The following is a 17245-nucleotide window of genomic DNA, read 5'->3' as shown; positions in this document are numbered from 1 at the left end:
GTCCTCTGAGAGCCATGACTTGTTCATCTTGGTTCTTTTAGAGACACAGCGAGGGGACTCCAACCACAGTCTCCCTCATTTCCACTAACTGGGCCACACACACCCCACTTGACTGGCATCGGTTGAGCCCCCTTTTGAAAAAGAAAAAGATGCTTTGCATGAAGCACTCTCAAAAATACGCGTGCCTTTCCCGTCCCCTGGCTGACCCAGGGGAAGAAAAGTCCTCTGAGAGCCATGACTTGTTCATCTTGGTTCTTTTAGAGACACAGCGAGGAGACTCCAACCACAGTCTCCCTCATTTCCACTAACTGGGCCACACACACCCCACTTGACTGGCATCGGTTGAGCCCCCTTTTGAAAAAGAAAAAGATGCTTTGCATGAAGCACTCTCAAAAATACGCGTGCCTTTCCCGTCCCCTGGCTGACCCAGGGGAAGAAAAGTCCTCTGAGAGCCAAGACTTGTTCATCTTGGTTCTTTTAGATACACAGCGAGGGGACTCCAACCACAGTCTCCTTCGTTGCCACTAACTGGGCCACACACACCCCACTTGACTGGCATCGGTTGAGCCCCCTTTTGAAAAAGAAAAAGATGCTTTGCATGAAGCACTCTCAAAAATACGCGTGCTTTTCCCGTCCCCTGGCTGACCCAGGGGAAGAAAAGTCCTCTGAGAGCCATGACTTGTTCATCTTGGTTCTTTTAGAGACACAGCGAGAAGACTCCAACCACAGTCTCCTTCGTTGCCACTAACTGGGCCACACACACCCCACTTGACTGGCATCGGTTGAGCCCCCTTTTGAAAAAGAAAAAGATGCTTTGCATGAAGCACTCTCAAAAATACGCGTGCCTTTCCCGTCCCCTGGCTGACCCAGGGGAAGAAAAGTCCTCTGAGAGCCATGTCCACATTGTCAGTGGACAGACGCGTGTGCTTATCTGCCAGCAGACCACCAGCAGCACTGAAGACAGGTTCCGAGAGAACGCTGGCTGCAGGACATGACAAGATCCCCAAGGCGTACGTGGCGAGCTCAGGCAATTTATCCAGACTGGAAGCCTAAAATGAGCAGGGCTCAAGTTGCACAATAATGGAATCGATGTTTCCTTGCATATACTCAGATATCTGTGTGTCCTCCTCTTTTCCCTTGTCCAGCTCTTTTGTTTTCACATGAGTATATGTCCTTGTCACTTTCCCATGTGTTGTGAGTTGTTTGTCACCTTTTAAACACCTTTGAGGGTGTTTTCTAGGTGTTTTTCTGTGTTTGTGATTGCCTGCCATTGTTTCCTATGCAGTTCGAGTTCGGTTCGTCGAACGTTCGACGAGCCGAACTCGAACGGGAGCTCCGTTCGGCGAACCGACCTCATGCCGAACCGGAACCGGTTCGCTCATCTCTACCCAGGACCTTCTGCGTGTTAAGCAGACGTGATGACCACTACACTATGAAACCTGATGAAATGTTACTGTGTATTGGCTAGCAGAGCAGAATTGTGACTGACGGGGCCTTTTTATTGCTGAAGGAAAGTATTTTTGGTAATGAAACATTTACAATTTTTATTACATATTTTACCAGTTTTATTCCTACAAAGGGATATTGCTTAAATTGAAGTTTACATTGAATGTGTTACTTTTTTCTACATAGTTTAGTCGTTTGCTTTTGTATTTATGGGAACTATATATTTTAAAACAAACAGGTTTTGTTATAATATGGGATTATGTTTTCTGCTAAAATGTTCAATAAAAAAGAAACCCAAAATCATAGTTCTCCTTGTGATAGAAGCCAAAATGTATTGTCATTTTTGCAACGAAACCAAGAATTTCATACTTTACAGGTTGATAGGAAATTACTTCAACACCGAAAACAGATTGGTTTAACTGGGTATTGATTCCAGAACGTTCTGCATATGAAGCAGACTTGATGACCACCACACTTTAAAACCTGGGAAAGCCTGCAAAGTAATGGCAATTAGAGACGAGTTTTGACTGCCAGGAAAAAAAAAAAATATTCGTAGTTCTGTTGGTTATGGAAGCTAAAACATCCCGTCATTCGGCAACAAAGCCAATAACTTCATGTATTGTAGTTGGATAGGGTATTATTTCAACACCAAGAACAGACTGGTTTTACTGGGGATTAAACCCAGGACTTTCTGCGTGTTAAGCAGACGTGATGACCACTACACTATGAATCCTAATGAAAAGTTACTGTGTATTGGCTAGCAGAGCAGAATTGTGACTGACGGGGCCTTTTTATTGCTGAAGGAAAGTATTTTTGGTAATGAAACATTTACAATTTTTATTACATATTTTACAAGTTTTATTCCTACAAAGGGATATTGCTTAAATTGAAGTTTACATTGAATGTGTTACTTTTTTCTACACAGTTTAGTCATTTGCTTTTGTATTTATGGGAACTATATATTTTAAAACAAACAGGATTTTTATAATATGGGATTATGTTTTCTGCTAAAATGGTCAATAAAAAAGAAAGCCAAAATCGTAGTTCTTTGTGATGGAAGCCAAAATGTATTGTCGTTTGGCAATGAAAGCAAGGATTTTAAATATTACAGGTTGATAGCAAATTACTTCAACAGCGAAAACGGCTTGTCTTTACTGGGGATTGAACCCAGGACATTTTGCGTGTGAAGCAGATGTGATGACTACTACACTTTGAAACCTGTGAAATCCTGCAAAGTAATGGCAATTAGAGACGAGTTTTGACCGCCAGGGGAAAAAAAATAAATTATTAGTTCTGTTGGTGATGGAAGCCAAAACCTCCCATCATTCGGCAACAAAGCCAAGAACTTCATATATTGTAGTTTGATAGGGTATTATTTCAACATCAAGAACAGATTGCTTTTACTGGGGATTGAACCAGTGTTAAGCAGACGTGATGACTACTACACTATGAAACCTTCTGGAAAGTTACTGTGTATTGGCAAGCAGAGCAGAATTGTAACTGACGGGGCCTTTTTATTGCTGAAGAAAAGTGTTTTTGGTAATGAAACATTTACAATTTTTATTACATATTTTACCAGTTTTATTCCTACAAAGGGATATTGCTTAAAATAAGGTTTACATTGAATGTGTTACTTTTTTCTACACAGTTTAATCGTTTGCTTTTGTATTTATGGGAACTATAAATTTTGAAACAAACAGGATTGTTATAATATGGGATTATGTTTTCTGCTAAAATGTTCAATAAAAAAGAAACCCAAAATCGTAGTTCTCATTGTGATAGAAGCCAAAATGTATTGTCATTTGGCAACGAAACCAAAAATTTCATACTTTACAGGATGATAGGAAATTACTTCAACACCGAAAACAGATTGGTTTCACTGGGTATTGAACCCTGAACGTTCTGCATATGAAGCAGACTTGATGACAACCACACTTTAAAACCTGTGATTCCTGCAAAGTAATGGCAATTAGAGACGAAATTTGACTGCCAGGAAAAAAAAAAAATTCGTAGTTCTGTTGGTTATGGAAGCTAAAACCTCCCGTCATTCGGCAACAAAGCCAGGAACTTCATGTATTGCAGTTGGATAGGGTATTATTTCAACACCAAGAACAGATTGCTTTTACTGGGGATTAAACCCAGGACCTTCCGCGTGTTAAGCAGACACGATGACCACTACACTATGAATCCTGATGAAAAGTTACTGTGTATTGGCTAGCAGAGCAGAATTGTGACTGACGGGGCCTTTTTATTGCTAAAGGAAAGTATTTTTGGTAATGAAACATTTCCAATTTTTATTACATATTTTACGAGTTTTATTCCTACAAAGGGAAATTACTTAAATTGAAGTTTACATTGAATGGGTTACTTTTTTCTACATAGTTTAGTCGTTTGCTTTTGTATTTATGGGAACTATATATTTTAAAACAAACAGGTTTTTTTATAATATGGGATTATGTTTTCTGCTAAAATGTTCAATAAAAAAGAAACCCAAAATCGTAGTTCTCCTTGTGATAGAAGCCAAAATGTATTGTCATTTGGCAACGAAACCAAGAATTTCATACTTTACAGGTTGATAGGAAATTACTTCAACACCGAAAACAGATTGGTTTAACTGGGTATTGAATCCAGAACGTTCTGCATATGAAGCAGACTTGATGACCACCACACTTTAAAAACTTGTGAAATCCTGCAAAGTAATGGCAATTAGAGACGAGTTTTGACTGCCAGGAAAAAAAAAAATTCGTAGTTCTGTTGGTTATGGAAGCTAAAACATCCCGTCATTCGGCGACAAAGCCAAGAACTTCATGTATTGTAGTTGGATAGGGTATTATTTCAACACCAAGAACAGACTGGTTTTACTGGGGATTAAACCCAGTACCTTCTGCGTGTTAAGCAGACGGGATGACCTTCTACGTGTTAAGCAGACATGATGACCACTACACTATGAATCCTGATGAAAAGTTACTGTGTATTGGCTAGCAGAGCAGAATTGTGACTGACAGGGCCTTTTTATTGCTGAAGGAAAGTATTTTTGGTAATGAAACATTTACAATTTTTATTACATATTTTACCAGTTTTATTCCTACAAAGGGATATTGCTTAAATTGAAGTTTACATTGAATGTGTTACTTTTTTCTACACAGTTTAGTCGTTTGCTTTTGTATTTATGGGAACTATATATTTTTAAACAAACAGGATTTTTATAATATGGGATTATGTTTTCTGCTAAAATGGACAATAAAAAAGAAACCCAAAATAGTAGTTCTCTTTGTGATGGAAGCCAAAATGTATTGTCATTTGGCAACGAAACCAAGAATTTTATATATTACAGGTTGATAGCAAATTACTTCAACAGCGAAAACAGATTGGTTTCACTGGGGATTGAACCCAGGACCTTCTGCGTGTGAAGCAGACGTGATGACCACTACACTATGAAACCTGTGAAATCCTGCAAAGCAATGGCAATTGAAAACGAGTTTTGACAGCCAGGGATAAAAAATTATTAGTTCTGTTGGTGATGGAAGCCAAAACACCCCATCATTCGGCAACAAAGCCAAGAACTTCATATATTGTAGTTTGATGGGGCATTATTTCAACACCAAGAACAGATTGCATTTACTGGGGATTGAACCAGTGTTAAGCAGACGTGATGACTACTACACAATGAAACCTTCTGGAAAGTTACTGTGTATTGGCAAGCAGAGCAGAATTGTAACTGATGGGGCCTTTTTATTGCTGAAGAAAAGTGTTTTTGGTAATGAAACATTTACAATTTTTATTACATATTTTACCAGTTTTATTCCTACAAAGGGATATTGCTTAAATTGAAGATTACATTGAATGTGTTACTTTTTTCTACACAGTTTAATCGTTTGCTTTTGTATTTATGGGAACTATAAATTTTGAAACAATCAGGATTGTTCTAATATGGGATTATGTTTTCTGCTAAAATGTTCAATAAAAAAGATTGAACCCAGGACCTTCTGCGTGTGAAGCAGACGTGATGACCACTACACTATGAAACCTGTGAAATCCTGCAAAGCAATGGCAATTGAAAACGAGTTTTGACAGCCAGGGGAAAAAATTATTAGTTCTGTTGGTGATGGAAGCCAAAACATCCCATCATTCGGCAACAAAGCCAAGAACTTCATATATTGTAGTTTGATAGGGTATTATTTCAACACCAAGAACAGATTGCTTTTACTGGGGATTGAACCAGTGTTAAGCAGATGTGATGACTACTACACTATGAAATTTTCTGCAAAGTTACTGTGTATTGGCAAGCAGAGCAGAATTGTAACTGATGGGGCCTTTTTATTGCTGAAGAAAAGTGTTTTTGGTAATGAAACATTTTCAATTTTTATTACATATTTTACCAGTTTTATTCCTACAAAGGGATATTGCTTAAATTGAAGATTACATTGAATGTGTTACTTTTTTCTACACAGTTTAATCGTTTGCTTTTGTATTTATGGGAACTATAAATTTTGAAACAAACAGGATTGTTATAATATGGGATTATGTTTTCTGCTAAAATGTTCAATAAAAAAGAAACCCAAAATCGTAGTTCTCCTTGTGATAGAAGCCAAAATGTATTGTCATTTGGCAACGAAACCAAGAATTTCATACTTTACAGGTTAATAGGAAATTACTATAACACCGAAAACAGATTGGTTTCACTGGGTATTGAACCCAGAACGTTCTGCATATGAAGCAAACTTGATGACCACCACACTTTAAAACCGGTGATTCCTGCAAAGTAATGGCAATTAAAGACGAAATTTGACTGCCAGGAAAAAAAAAAATTCGTAGTTCTGTTGGTTATGGAAGCTAAAACATCCCGTCATTCGGCAACAAAGCCAAGAACTTCATGTATTGCAGTTGGATAGGGTATTATTTCAACACCAAGAACAGACTGGTTTTTACTGGGGATTAAACCCAGGACCTTCTGCTTGTTAAGCAGACGTGATGACAAGAGTTGAGCGCGGTTCGTGGTTCGTGGTTCTCCAGTTCTAGGTTCGAGTGATTTTTGGGCTGTTCGAGATCGAACTAGAACTCGAGCTTTTTGCTAAAAGCTCGATAGTTCTAGATACGTTCGAGAACGGTTCTAGCAGCAAAAAGCAGGGCTTTTTACAGCTACAGTGAGCAGGAGCCATCGCTGGCAGCCTGCCACAAGCTGGTAACCAAGATAAACATCGGGTATCCAAGCAAAGCGCTTTGGTTAGTAACCCGATGTTTATCTTAGTTACATGCAGGAAGCCCACACTTTCCCGCTCAGCTCGCTCCACCCCCTCCTGCCCGCGGCATGTACACATACATACACATACACAAACACACACACACACATCCACATCTCCCCCCCCCCCCCGCCCGCCCGCCCGTTCGCTCGCTCGCTCGGCTTACCTGCGGTGATGAAGTCCCGCCATCCCGACCTCAGCGCTGTCACTGTCCTCCATGGCCGCCGCTTGTCACATCACCTATCGCTTCCGACCCGAGACTGACTAGCGGTGACGTCACGGACCTCTCGCGATACTTGGTGTGAAGGCGCCGGGCGGTCATTAAGCTCAGTGACAGGGGCTGTCAGTGTGCTGGAGATCAGCGCAGGTAATGTACCTCACTGACAGCAGCACTTGTCACCCCCCTGCAGTGACCTGGGCTGACCCATTGATGTTAGCTCAGGTCACTGCACTGCTCTCCCAGCCAATGGGGAACATCCTGCTCTTCATTGACTGGGACAGTGTGCATCGTCATGGCAACCCCTTGGATTACACCAGACCTGGATTTGTTTTTCAATCTAATAAATTGGTTAAAGAGGGAATGTTTTGGGGAGTGTTTTTTCAAATAAAAATGTGTTTGTCGTGTATTTTTTTTTTATTACTGACTGGGTTGGTGATGTCGGGTATCTGATAGACGCCTGACCTCACCAACCCCAGGGCTTGATGCCAGGTGACATTACACATCTGGTATTAACCCCAAATATTACCCCGTTTGCCACCGCACCAGGGCGCGGGATGAGCTGGGGCGAAGCACCAGGATTGGCGCATCTAATGGATGCGCCACTTCTGGGGCGGCTGCGGCCTGCTATTTTTAGGCTGGGGAGATTCCAATAACCATGGACCTCCCTAGTCTGAGAATATCAGGCCCCAGCTGTCTGCTTTACCTTGGCTGGTGATCCAATTTTGGGGGACCCCTACGTGTTTTTTTTTTCAATTATTTATTTAATTTAAAATTACAGCGTGGGGTGCCCTCAGTTTTGGATTACCAGCCAAGGTGAGGTTGCCAGCTGTGGTCTGCAGGCTGCAGCCGTCTGCTTTACCCTAGCTGGCTACAAAACTAGGGGGAACCCTATGTCATTTTTTTTTCATTTTTTTGGCTAAATACAAAGCTAAGCACCCCTTAGTGCCACATGAAAGGTACCAAAGGGTGTTCCACTTTTTCTCCATTTTTTTCTCCACTTTCTCTCCACTTTTTCTCCACTTTTTCTCCATTTTTTTCTCCACTTATTCTCCACTTTTTCTCCTCTTATTCTCCACTTTTTCTCCACTTTTTCTCCACTTTTTCTCCTCTTATTCTCCACTTTTTCTCCACTTTTTCTCCACTTTTTCTCCATTTTTTTCTCCACTTTCTCCACTTTTTCTCCACTTTTTTCTCCACTTTTTCTCCTCTTATGCTCCACTTTTTCTCCTCTTAATCTCCACTTTTTCTCCACTTTTTCTCCACTTTTTCTCCACTTTTTTCTCCACTTTTTCTCCTCTTATGCTCCACTTTTTCTCCACTTTTTCTCCACTTTTTCTCCACTTTTTCTCCACGTTTTCTCCACGTTTTCTCCACTTTTTTCTCCACTTTTTCTCCTCTTATGCTCCACTTTTTCTCCACCTTTTCTCCACTTTTTCTCCTCTTAATCTCCACTTTTTCTCCACTTTTTCTCCACTTTTTCTCCACTTTTTCTCCACTTTTTTCTCCACTTTTTCTCCACTTTTTCTCCTCTTATGCTCCACTTTTTCTCCACTTTTTCTCCTCTTATGCTCCACTTTTTCTCCACTTTTTCTCCACTTTTTCTCCACTTTTTCTCCACTTTTTCTCCACTTTTTTCTCCACTTTTTCTCCACTTTTTCTCCTCTTATGCTCCACTTTTTCTCCACTTTTTCTCCACTTTTTCTCCACGTTTTCTCCACGTTTTCTCCACTTTTTTCTCCACTTTTTCTCCTCTTATGCTCCACTTTTTCTCCACTTTTTCTCCACTTTTTCTCCACTTTTTCTCCACTTTTTCTCCACTTTTTCTCCACTTTTTCTCCACTTTTTTCTCCACTTTTTCTCCACTTTTTCTCCTCTTATGCTCCACTTTTTCTCCACTTTTTCTCCACTTTTTCTCCTCTTATGCTCCACTTTTTCTCCACTTTTTCTCCACTTTTTCTCCTCTTATGCTCCACTTTTTCTCCACTTTTTCTCCACTTTTTTCTCCACTTTTTCTCCTCTTCTGCTCCACTTTTTCTCCACTTTTTCTCCACTTTTTCTCCTCTTATGCTCCACTTTTTCTCCACTTTTTCTCCACTTTTTCTCCATTTTTTTCTCCACTTATTCTCCACTTTTTCTCCTCTTATTCTCCACTTTTTCTCCACTTTTTCTCCACTTTTTCTCCTCTTATTCTCCACTTTTTCTCCACTTTTTCTCCACTTTTTCTCCATTTTTTTCTCCACTTTCTCCACTTTTTCTCCACTTTTTTCTCCACTTTTTCTCCTCTTATGCTCCACTTTTTCTCCTCTTAATCTCTACTTTTTCTCCACTTTTTCTCCACTTTTTTCTCCACTTTTTCTCCTCTTATGCTCCACTTTTTCTCCACTTTTTCTCCACTTTTTCTCCACTTTTTCTCCACTTTTTCTCCTCTTAATCTCCACTTTTTCTCCTCTTATGCTCCACTTTTTCTCCACTTTTTCTCCACTTTTTCTCCACTTTTTCTCCTCTTATGCTCCACTTTTTCTCCACTTTTTCTCCTCTTAATCTCCACTTTTTCTCCTCTTATGCTCCACTTTTTCTCCACTTTTTCTCCACTTTTTCTCCTCTTATGCTCCACTTTTTCTCCACTTTTTCTCCACTTTTTCTCCTCTTATGCTCCACTTTTTCTCCACTTTTTCTCCACTTTTTTCTCCACTTTTTCTCCTCTTATGCTCCACTTTTTCTCCACTTTTTCTCCACTTTTTCTCCACTTATGCTCCACTTTTTCTCCACTTTTTCTCCACTTTTTTCTCCACTTTTTCTCCTCTTAATCTCCACTTTTTCTCCACTTTTTCTCCACTTTTTCTCCACTTTTTCTCCACTTTTTCTCCACTTTTTTCTCCACTTTTTCTCCACTTTTTTCTCCACTTTTTCTCCTCTTAATCTCCACTTTTTCTCCACTTTTTCTCCACTTTTTCTCCACTTTTTCTCCACTTTTTCTCCACTTTTTTCTCCACTTTTTCTCCACTTTTTCTCCTCTTATGTTCCACTTATTCTCCACTTTTTCTCCACTTTTTCTCTACTTTTTCTATGGTCGGTCTACCCATTAGCTCTGCCATGCATAGTGTAGCTCTACACCTACTGCACATGTTACTTCATGATTGACATCTTTTTCGTACCAGAGCTGTCTAAGCCTACTCTGACCCCATATTTGTCATTACTATATTGTCCTTGTACTGTATTATGACATTTGTATCATGTGTTTCATTTCTTGCTGTGTTGCAATTTTTTTGCTGCATCCCAATTGTACCTCTACATTGTTCGAGTTTATGTTATTGTTCTCTCACTCTTATGTGATACTGATTATTGTCATTTTTCATGATTACATGCAGATAAGTCCAATCTGACGAAGGCTCAGGCCGAAACGTCATTTGTAACTTGTTTTGGACAAAAACATATATGCTTATGAAAAAAAAATTTTCTTAATACGGACCAATAAAGAGTGATTTTGCATTACTATCCGTTGTGACTTACTGACTTAGTCTGGGAGATATAGAGTGCCGAGGTTACTCACTAATTTTATCTATTATTACCTCTGAGCACCTATATACCAGTGAGCAGAGCTTCCTCTACAGTAGTTCTCCTGATTAGGCATGCCCTTACCTCATGAGCAGGGCATTGCAGCTTTGGTAGCAACCATTACGACATGGACTCTGCTGCTGTGGACCCGGGGAGAGTGAGTGCAGATTCATTGCACCCACACTCCTCACATGAAGGGTCCGCACTCCTAGAAAATGGGGGATACGTTCCCTGAGTGTCTCCCCCCCATATTCTAGACGGTCCAGAGTCGTCGTGGGACCCCTTTATTTTTTTTCTTACAATAAATTGGTGAAAGAGGAAATGTTTTGGGGACTGTTTTTTCAAATAAATTTCTTTTGTCGATTTTTTGTTTTTGTTAGTACTGACAGTTTATGATGTTGGGTATCTAATAGACGCCATGACATCACAAACTGCTGGGCTTGATCTCAGGTGACTTTACAGCTAGTATCAACCCGATTTATTACCCCGTTTACCACTGCACCAGGGCACGGGATGAGCTGGGGTGAAGCGCCAGGATTGGCGCATCTAGTGGATGCGCCACGTCTGGGGTGCCTGCGGCCTGCTATTTTTAGGCTGTGAAGGCCCAATAACTATGGACCTTCCCACCCTGAGAATACCAGACCACAGCTGTCCGCTTTACCTTGGCTGGTGATCCAATTTGGGGGGTCCCCTACTTTTATTGTGTAATTATTAATATTTATAAAATAATTATAAAAAAGAGCCTGAGGGGACCTCCACATTGGATCCCCAACCACGGTAAAGCTGCCAGCTGTGGTTTTCAGGCTACAGCCGTCTGCTTTACCCTAGCTGGCTATCAAAAATGGGGGGACCCAACGTAATTTTTTTTTTTTAACTATTTTTTAAATAGAAAAAATTAATGGGCTTCCCTGTATTTTGATTGCCAACCAAGGTAACGGCAGGCAGATGGGGGTGGCAACCCATAGCTGTCTGCTTTATCTGCGCTGAGAATCAAAAATACCGCGGAGCGCTACGTCATTTTTTTAAAGATTTATTTTTACAGCACTGTGATGTCCAGCAATCAAAATACAGGGAAGCCCATTTTATTTTTAGTTATTTAAATAAATAATTAAAAAAAATATATGTTAGCTCCCACTGCATTTTTTGTATTGCTAGCTAAGGGTAATCCAAGCAGCTACTGGCTGCTAACCCCCACTGCTTGGTGTTACCTTCACTGGCAATGGAAAATCCAGGGAAGCATTTTTTTTTTTTTTGCCAAAAAGCTACAAGAAAGGACGTGAGCTTCGCCATATTTTTGTATGCTAGCCAGGTATAGCAGGCAGGTGCTGGAAGAGTTGGATACAGCGCCAGAAGATGGCGCTTCTATGAAAATGCCATTTTCTGAAGTGGCTGCAGACTGCAATTCGCAGCAGTGGGGCCCAGAAAGCTCAGGCCAACCGGTGGTGCGGATTCCAATCCCAGCTGCCTAGTTGTACCTGGCTGGACACAAAAATGGGGCAAAGCCTACGTCATTTATTTTCTAATTATTTCATGAAATTCATGAAATAATAAAAAAAGGGCTTCCCTTTATTTTTGGTTCCCAGCCGGGTACAAATAGGCAACTGGGGGTTGGGGGCAGCCGTACCTGCCTGCTGTACCTGGCTAGCATACAAAAATATGGCGAAGCCACATAATTTTTTCAGGGGGCAAAAAACTTCTGCATACAGTCCTGGATGGAGTATGCTGAGCCTTGTAGTTCTGCAGCTGCTGTCTGTCTGTATGGAGAAGAGCAGACAGCAGCTGCAGAACTACAAGGCTCAGCATACTCCATCCAGGACTGTATGCAGAAGTTTTTTGCCCACCAAAAAAATGACGTGGGCTTCGCCATATTTTTGTATGCTAGCCAGGTACAGCTGGCAGCCACGGGCTGCCTCCAACCCCCAGTTGCCTATTTGTACCCGGCTGGGAACCAAAAATATAGGGAAGCCCGTTTTTTTTAATTATTTCACTTATTTCATGAAATAATTAAAAAACAAATGACGTGGGCTTCGCCCTATTTTTGTGTCCAGCCGGGTACAACTAGGCAGCTGGGGATTGGAATCCGCAGCACAGGTTAGCCCGAGGTTTGTGGGTGCCTCTGCTGCGGATTTCAGTCCGCAGCCGTCCCAGAAAATGGCGCTCTCATAGAAGCGCCATCATCTGGCGCTGTATCCAACTCTTCCAACAGCCCTGGAGCCGGGTGGCTTGTTGGGTAATCATGAGTTAATACTGGCTTTGTTTTACCAGCCAGTATTAAGCCAGAGATTCTTAATGTCAGGCACGTTTGACCCGGCCATTAAGAATCTCCAATAAAGGGTTAAAAAAAGACACCACACAGAGAAAAAATACTTTAATAGAAATAAATACACAGACACATTAGAGACTCCATCTTTATTACCCCTGTCAGCCCTCCACGATCCTGCTCTTCTGTCTTCTTTCTTTCTAGTGTAGTAGTAGTGACGATTGTAGTGAGGGGCATCACTTGGGGCTGGGGAACCTCCATCCTAACTACAATGCTCACTACAATCGGGAAGCAGCGTGCAGCCTTCACTCCGTGAGTGATCACTGCTGGCTGCTAGCGGTAACGCTGACAGACGCGTTACCATAGCAACGGTGCTCCCGGAGCCGCGGTTAGCGGTGACGTCACCGCTAACTGCGTTGCTATGGCAACGGTGATATCCGTTAATGACCGGCTGTGTCAGCCGGTCCCTAACGGAACGGGGAGTCGACCGTGTGCTAGAGCATGTCGCCGGTACACGGCGATACACATATGTGCACCGTGTACCGGAGAGATGCACTCGCAGGTCCTACATGACGTGTCATAGTCATGTGACCAGTCTGTAGCCAATGAGATAATAGCCACGTGACTGGTCACATGGCTATTTTGACGTCACGATAGGTCCTGCTTCTCTGCTGGCAGTGCAGGTCACCGGGAGGATTCAGCGATCATCGGATGGAATAGCGGCAGGAGACAGAGTGCAGAAGGGATCGCGAGGACCGGTAAGTGTTATGGCAATGTTTATTAACTGTTTGTGTACATTTATAATGCATTTTTATGTGTTTGTGATTGCCTCCCATTATAGCCTATACGTTCGAGTTCGGTTCGTCGAACGTTCGACGAACCGAACTCGAACGGGACCCCCGTTCGGCGAACCGGCCTCGAGCCGAACCGGGACCGGTTCGCTCATCTCTAGTGATGACCACTACACTATAAAACCTGTGAAATCCTGTTGATAGCAAATTACTTCAACAGCGAAAACAGATTGGTTTCACTGGGGATTGAACCCAGGACCTTCTGCGTGTGAAGCAGACGTGATGACCACTACACTATGAAACCTGTGAAATCCTGCAAGGCAATGGCAATTGAAAACGAGTTTTGACCGCCAGGGGAAAAAAATTATTAGTTCTGTTGGTGATGGAAGCCAAAACATCCCATCATTCGGCAACAAAGCCAAGAACTTCATATATTGTAGTTTGATAGGGTATTATTTCAACAACAAGAACAGATTGCTTTTACTGGGGATTGAACCAGTGTTAAGCAGACGTGATGACTACTACACTATGAAACCTTCTGGAAAGTTACTGTGTATTGGCAAGCAAAGCAGAATTGTAACTGACGGGGCCTTTTTATTGCAGAAGAAAAGTTTTTTTGGTAATGAAACATTTACAATTTTTATTACATATTTTACCAGTTTTATTCCTACAAAGGGATATTGCTTAAAATGAAGTTCACATTGAATGTGTTACTTTTTTCTACACAGTTTAATCGTTTGCTTTTGTATTTATGGGAACTATAAATTTTGAAACAAACAGGATTGTTATAATATGGGATTATGTTTTCTGCTAAAATGTTCAATAAAAAGAAACCCAAAATCGTAGTTCTCATTGTGATAGAAGCCAAAATGTATTGTCATTTGGCAACGAAACCAAAAATTTCATACTTTACAGGATGATAGGAAATTACTTCAACACCGAAAACAGATTGGTTTCACTGGGTATTGAACCCAGAACGTTCTGCATATGAAGCAGACTTGATGACAACCACACTTTAAAACCTGTGATTCCTGCAAAGGAATGGCAATTAGAGACGAAATTTGACTGCCAGGAAAAAAAAAAAATTCGTAGTTCTGTTGGTTATGGAAGCTAAAACATCCCGTCATTCGGCAACAAAGCCAGGAACTTCATGTATTGCAGTTGGATAGGGTATTATTTCAACACCAAGAACAGATTGCTTTTACTGGGGATTAAACCCAGGACCTTCTGCGTGTTAAGCAGACACGATGACCACTACACTATGAATCCTGATGAAAAGTTACTGTGTATTGGCTAGCAGAGCAGAATTGTGACTGACAGGGCCTTTTTATTGCTGAAGGAAAGTATTTTTGGTAATGAAACATTTCCAATTTTTATTACATATTTTACGAGTTTTATTCCTACAAAGGGAAATTGCTTAAATTGAAGTTTACATTGAATGTGTTACTTTTTTCTACATAGTTTAGTCGTTTGCTTTTGTATTTATGGGAACTATATATTTTAAAACAAACAGGTTTTTTTATAATATGGGATTATGTTTTCTGCTAAAATGTTCAATAAAAAAGAAACCCAAAATCGTAGTTCTCCTTGTGATAGAAGCCAAAATGTATTGTCATTTGGCAACGAAACCAAGAATTTCATACTTTACAGGTTGATAGGAAATTACTTCAACACCGAAAACAGATTGGTTTAACTGGGTATTGAATCCAGAACGTTCTGCATATGAAGCAGACTTGATGACCACCACACTTTAAAACCTGTGAAATCCAGCAAAGTAATGGCAATTAGAGACGAGTTTTGACTGCCAGGAAAAAAAAAAAATTCGTACTTCTGTTGGTTATGAAAGCTAAAACAGCCAGTCATTCGGCAACAAAGCCAAGAACTTCATGTATTGTAGTTGGATAGGGTATTATTTCAACACCAAGAACAGACTGGTTTTACTGGGGATTAAACCCAGGACTTTCTGCGTGTTAAGCATACGTGATGACCACTACACTATGAATACAAATGAAAAGTTACTGTGTATTGGCTAGCAGAGCAGAATTGTGACTGACGGGGCCTTTTTATTGCTGAAGGAAAATATTTTTGGTAATGAAACATTTACAATTTTTATTACATATTTTACCAGTTTTATTCCTACAAAGGGATATTGCTTAAATTGAAGTTTACATTGAATGTGTTACTGTTTTCTACACAGTTTAGTCGTTTGCTTTTGTATTTATGGGAACTATATATTTTAAAACAAACAGGATTTTTATAATATGGGATTATGTTTTCTGCTAAAATGGTCAATAAAAAAGAAAGCCAAAATCGTAGTTCTTTGTGATGGAAGCCAAAATGTATTGTCATTTGGCAACGAAAGCAAGGATTTTAGATATTACAAGTTGATAGCAAATTACATCAACAGCGAAAACAGCTTGTCTTTACTGGGGATTGAACCAAGGACATTCTGCGTGTGAAGCAGACGTGATGACTACTTCACTTTGAAACCTGTGAAATCCTGCAAAGTAATGGCAATTAGAGACGAGTTTTGACCACCAGGGAAAAAAAAAAATAATTCGTAGTTCTATTGGTGATGGAAGCCAAAACATCCCGTCATTCGGCAACAATGCCGAGAACTTCATATATTGTAGTTGCATAGGGTATTATTTCAACACCAAGAACAGATTGGTTTCACTGGGGATTGAACCCAGGACCTTCTGCATGGTAAGCAGACGTGATGACCACTACACTATGAAACCTGTGAAATCCTGCAAAGCAATGGCAATTGGAGACGATTTTGACCGCCAGGGAAAAAAAAAAAAATTCAAAGTTCTGTTGGTGATGGAAGCAAAAACATCCTGTTATTTGACAACAAAGCCAAGAACTTCATATATTGTAGTTGGATAGGGTATTATTTCAACACCAAGAAGAGATTGGTTTCACTGGGGATTGAACACAGGACCTTCTGCGTGTTAAGCAGACGTGATGACCACTACACTATGAAACCTGATGAAAAGTTACTGTGTATTGGCTAGCAGAGCAGAATTGTGACTGACGGGGCCTTTTTATTGCTGAAGGAAAGTATTTTTGGTAATGAAACATTTACAATTTTTATTACATATTTTACCAGTTTTATTCCTACAAAGGGATATTGCTTAAAATGAAGTTTACGTTGAATGTGTTACTTTTTTCTACACAGTTTAGTCGTTTGCTTTTGTATTTATGGGAACTATATATTTTTAAACAAACAGGATTTTTATAATATGGGATTATGTTTTCTGCTAAAATGGACAATAAAAAAGAAACCCAAAATAGTAGTTCTCTTTGTGATGGAAGCCAAAATGTATTGTCATTTGGCAACGAAACCAAGAATTTTATATATTACAGGTTGATAGCAAATTACTTCAACAGCGAAAACAGATTGGTTTCACTGGGGATTGAACCCAGGACCTTCTGCGTGTGAAGCAGACGTGATGACCACTACACTATGAAACCTGTGAAATCCTGCAAAGCAATGGCAATTGAAAACGAGTTTTGACCGCCAGGGGAAAAAAAAAATAATTCGTAGTTCTGTTGGTGATGGAAGCCAAAACATCCTGTTATTCGGGAACAAAGCCAAGTACTTAATATATTGCAGGTTGATAGGATATTATTTCAAAGGACAGATGGGTTTCACGGGGGTTTGAACCCAGGATCTTCTGCGTGTAAAGCAGACGTGCTTATCACTACACTATGAAACCTGTGAAATCCT

At 40.4% G+C, this 17245-nt stretch overlaps 4 non-coding genes across 4 annotated transcripts; all 4 read right to left on the bottom strand.

Annotated features, from left to right (window-relative positions):
- Window positions 1–4815: 4815 nt before the first annotated feature.
- On the bottom strand, window positions 4816–4888 carry TRNAV-CAC (transfer RNA valine (anticodon CAC)). Its single transcript has one exon. It is a non-coding gene; the product is annotated as a tRNA-Val (tRNA).
- Window positions 4889–13743: 8855 nt separating this feature from the next.
- On the bottom strand, window positions 13744–13816 carry TRNAV-CAC (transfer RNA valine (anticodon CAC)). Its single transcript has one exon. It is a non-coding gene; the product is annotated as a tRNA-Val (tRNA).
- A 2364-nt stretch (window positions 13817–16180) lies between these two features.
- TRNAG-ACC (transfer RNA glycine (anticodon ACC)) lies at window positions 16181–16253 on the bottom strand. The gene has a single exon. It is a non-coding gene; the product is annotated as a tRNA-Gly (tRNA).
- A 663-nt stretch (window positions 16254–16916) lies between these two features.
- TRNAV-CAC (transfer RNA valine (anticodon CAC)) lies at window positions 16917–16989 on the bottom strand. Its single transcript has one exon. It is a non-coding gene; the product is annotated as a tRNA-Val (tRNA).
- Between the last annotated feature and the right edge of the window lie 256 nt (window positions 16990–17245).

The sequence above is a fragment of the Anomaloglossus baeobatrachus genome, chromosome 2, assembly GCF_048569485.1.
Source record: "Anomaloglossus baeobatrachus isolate aAnoBae1 chromosome 2, aAnoBae1.hap1, whole genome shotgun sequence".
NCBI classification, from domain to species: Eukaryota; Metazoa; Chordata; class Amphibia; order Anura; family Aromobatidae; genus Anomaloglossus; species Anomaloglossus baeobatrachus.
The sequence above is the reverse complement of the archived record's forward strand: the minus strand, read 5'-3'. Positions and strand labels throughout refer to the sequence as shown.